This window comes from Cebus imitator, unplaced genomic scaffold (genome assembly GCF_001604975.1).
Source record: "Cebus imitator isolate Cc_AM_T3 unplaced genomic scaffold, Cebus_imitator-1.0 Scaffold586, whole genome shotgun sequence".
Taxonomy (NCBI): Eukaryota; Metazoa; Chordata; class Mammalia; order Primates; family Cebidae; genus Cebus; species Cebus imitator.
The window spans coordinates 1-3375 of record NW_016107901.1 but is presented as its reverse complement, the minus strand read 5'-3'; the positions used below and the strand labels follow the sequence as shown (position 1 = coordinate 3375).

The 3375-nt window shown below is 41.5% G+C and overlaps 1 pseudogene; it reads left to right on the top strand.

Annotated features, from left to right (window-relative positions):
- Positions 1 to 746, top strand: part of LOC108294529 — a 1563-nt pseudogene extending 817 nt beyond the window's left edge.
- Positions 747 to 3375: the final 2629 nt, after the last annotated feature.

Below are 3375 nucleotides of genomic sequence, written 5' to 3'. Positions count from 1 at the left end.
CCAAAGGCTGGAAACTCCTCTCCAGAGCCTGTGCCCAGCAGTAGAAGCAAGCTGAAAAAGCCCAAGCCCATCCCTTTGAGGAAGAAAGCAATTGAAGGAGACTTCCCAGATGCTGACACTGCTGTGGAGGGCATACCTCTCCCCAAGGCATCCTGCCACTTCAGTGCCAAACAGCTGGATGAGAACACAGGTCCTTCTTTGCTAGGAGGGGCCAGGTTCCAGAAGTCTCCCCCAAACTTAAAGAAACACAGGCACTCTCAGTAGTGACACCAATGACTCAGATTGAGCTGGGGGAGTCAAGGAGCTCACCTCTCAAGCTTGGGTTTGATTTCACGGAAGATAGGGGAAATGTATAGGCCAGGAAAGCCCTTCCAAGGAAACTTGGCAGGAAACCGGGTGGCAAACTGATTCCCAAGATACAAAAAGGTGGCATCAGTAAGTCAGCAGGTATAGAACATCCTACAGACGCAGTGACACAAGACGGGCGTCTCTTCCAAGTGTCTTCCAAGCTAGATCCCAGTCAGTGGGGTAACCCCAGCTTCAGTCCCTTTGGGAGTCACTCCATTCTGCAGAACTCCCCACCCCTCTCCTCTGAGGGCTTCTACTACTTAGATCTAGATAACTTTTAAGAATCCATGGATCCCTTTAAACCAACTATGGCCTTAACAAGCAGTGACTTTTGTTTTCCCACCGGAAATCATCTTAAAGAAATATTAGAATCACCCAAGAAGCCAGAGTCGCATTGAGTGAGTGACAGTGGACACTGGGTGTCGTGCTCTGTGTCTTCTCTGAGAGTTTGACAGATGGCTACTTTTGGCTTTTGTGAACTGATTTTACCTTGGAGGTGCACCGAGGTTGGTACAAAGCTTATAACGTTATCCTGTAGTCGTCCCGATTTGGCCTAACTCTTATGTGGGAACAGAAATACCAAAGGTTTCCCTTTCAGATTTTTGTCTTATTTCTGAACCATCAGCTTCATCAGCTAAGCTCTCTTCCCTGGCCCTGGAGACTTTTTATGTTAAAAAAAAATGGCATAAGATAGGCAGGTAGAGATTGGATGGTTTTCAGAAATCCTGGCGGGGCTATCAGGAGTCGCATTACAGACAGAATTCAAATGTCAGTGCTGGTTACCATTTTCAGATTCTTTATGGATAAAACAGAAATTCCAGTCCTATAAATTACCTGGGTAGTGTTAGTAGCATGTGGGAAATGGTCCAAAAGGGTTTTGTAGAAAGTCTTCTTACATAAACAGAAAACTGTGATTTTTGTTGAAAACAAACCTACCACTAAAAGCTGATGAACATTCTTGTCTCCAAGTGTAGTTTCTGACTCATCTGTAGGGAGGTAAATTTCCAATTAGAATCAAGAATATTTTAAATGATCAGTTAAAACTGAGTAAATTAGTTGGTTTAGTCGGTCCCCGCATCTCTGTTTTTATAAGGTCCTTGGAGTTTTCAGCGTAATAACTTAAGGTTATCTTCCATATCAAGTTTCAGTTTAACTTTGCTACAGGATTACTTTATGACAAAACTTCAGCTGAGTACATTACAATACATCTCTTGGCCACAGGGTAGTTCTGAGAAATGCATCATTAGGTGATTTTGTTGTGTGAACATTATAAAGTGAACTCACACAGACTTAGGTGGTGTAGTCTATTACACACGTAGGCTATATGGTACAACCTATTGCTTCTAGGCTGAAAACCTGTACGTCACAGTATTGTCCTGAATGCTGTAGGTGTTAGGTGTGATGCCTCACGCTTGTAATCCCAACACTTTGGGAGGCCAACGTGGGAGGATCCCTTGAGAGCAGGAGTTCAAGACCACTCTGGGCAACATAGCGAGACCCCCTCTTCCAACAGGTGGTGAACACACCCTCTGTCTCTTAAAATTTTTTAAAAAATTAGCTGGGAGTGGTGGAGCATTCCTGTAGTCCCAGCTATTCAGGAAGTTGAGGCAGGAGGATTGCTTGAGTCTAGAAGGTTGAGTCTGCAGAAAAAAAAAAAATAAAGCCTATTGTTGGCAATTGTAACACAATGGTATTTGTGTATCTAAACATATCTAAGCATAGGAAAGGTACAGTAAAAATATACTATAAAAGATAAAAGTAATACACCTGTATAGGGCACTTACTTTGAATGGAGCTTGCAGGAGTGGAAGTTGCTCTGAGTGTCCGTGAGTGAGTGGTGAGTGAATGAGAAGGCTTAGGACATAACTGTACACTACTGTAGCATGTATAAATACTGTACGGTTCAGCTACACTAGATTTATTTTAAAAAATTTTCCTTCAATAGATTAAATTTAGCTTTCTGTAACTTTTACGTTATCAACTTTTGAATTTTTAAAGAAGTTTTGACTCTTTTGTAGTAATACTTAGCTTAAAAGACAAACACATGGTACAGCTACACAAAAATATTTTCTTTCTCATATCCCTGGCCCATAAGTTTCCTTTATTTAAAATTACTGATTTATTTACTTTTGAAACTTTTTTGTTAAAAACCAAGGCACAGACACACAAATTGCCTAGGCTTACACAGGGTCAGAATCATCAGGACATCACTAGATGATAGTTTTTCAGCTCCACCATCGTACACGTGACTGAAAACGTCATTAAGTGGTACATGACTGTATATCCTTTTGGGGCCCTGTGATATTTCACTAAAAATTTCCAGTAAAATGTAGATATAAAGAAGGACCCATGAAAGAAGGACCAGGATGAAGCACGGAAAAGGAGTAGGAGAAGCACCGTGTTTGTAGTTGTCTCTGCAGATCAGTTGGGGAAATGCTTCTCAGCGTTGCTATGACTTAAAGAATAACTCCAGACGGCATGACGGCTTACAGCAGAACGGAAGACATCCAGAGGTTTACAGAGCAGGTGGATGGACTAAAGGACCACGAACATAGAGCCATGTAGGAGTCAGTTCTTCAGCAGCCCCAGAACGTCTAAGGGGAGTGAAATGTCATGAGTAGCTCTCGATTGGTTATTTGATTATATTCAAGCAGTGAATAGTTATTTAAAAATATTACTGATTGCGTGCCCTCTTTTGTGGCTTTTAAGGTTATTTAGCTCTCTCTGGACAGCACTTAGGGTATGTACTGGGCATGTCACTGCCTAGTTACTTCCTCCTCTAAATGCACGATGCTTCTCCCTACTGAAGTTTGTAAGGAGTCATTTGTGAGCCTTTAAGTTGCATGCAAGCATGCATTAATGTCAGATAAGATGAAATCTGGGCCAACGACAGGGTAATTTACTCTCCATTTATAATCAGCAGCAAAAAGCACCATCTCTCCAATCCTACCCGGTAGGTAGCCTTTTTCCCCATTTCGTTTTTGTCAAATAAACTTGATCTAATAAACTTAATAGGTTTTTTTTTTT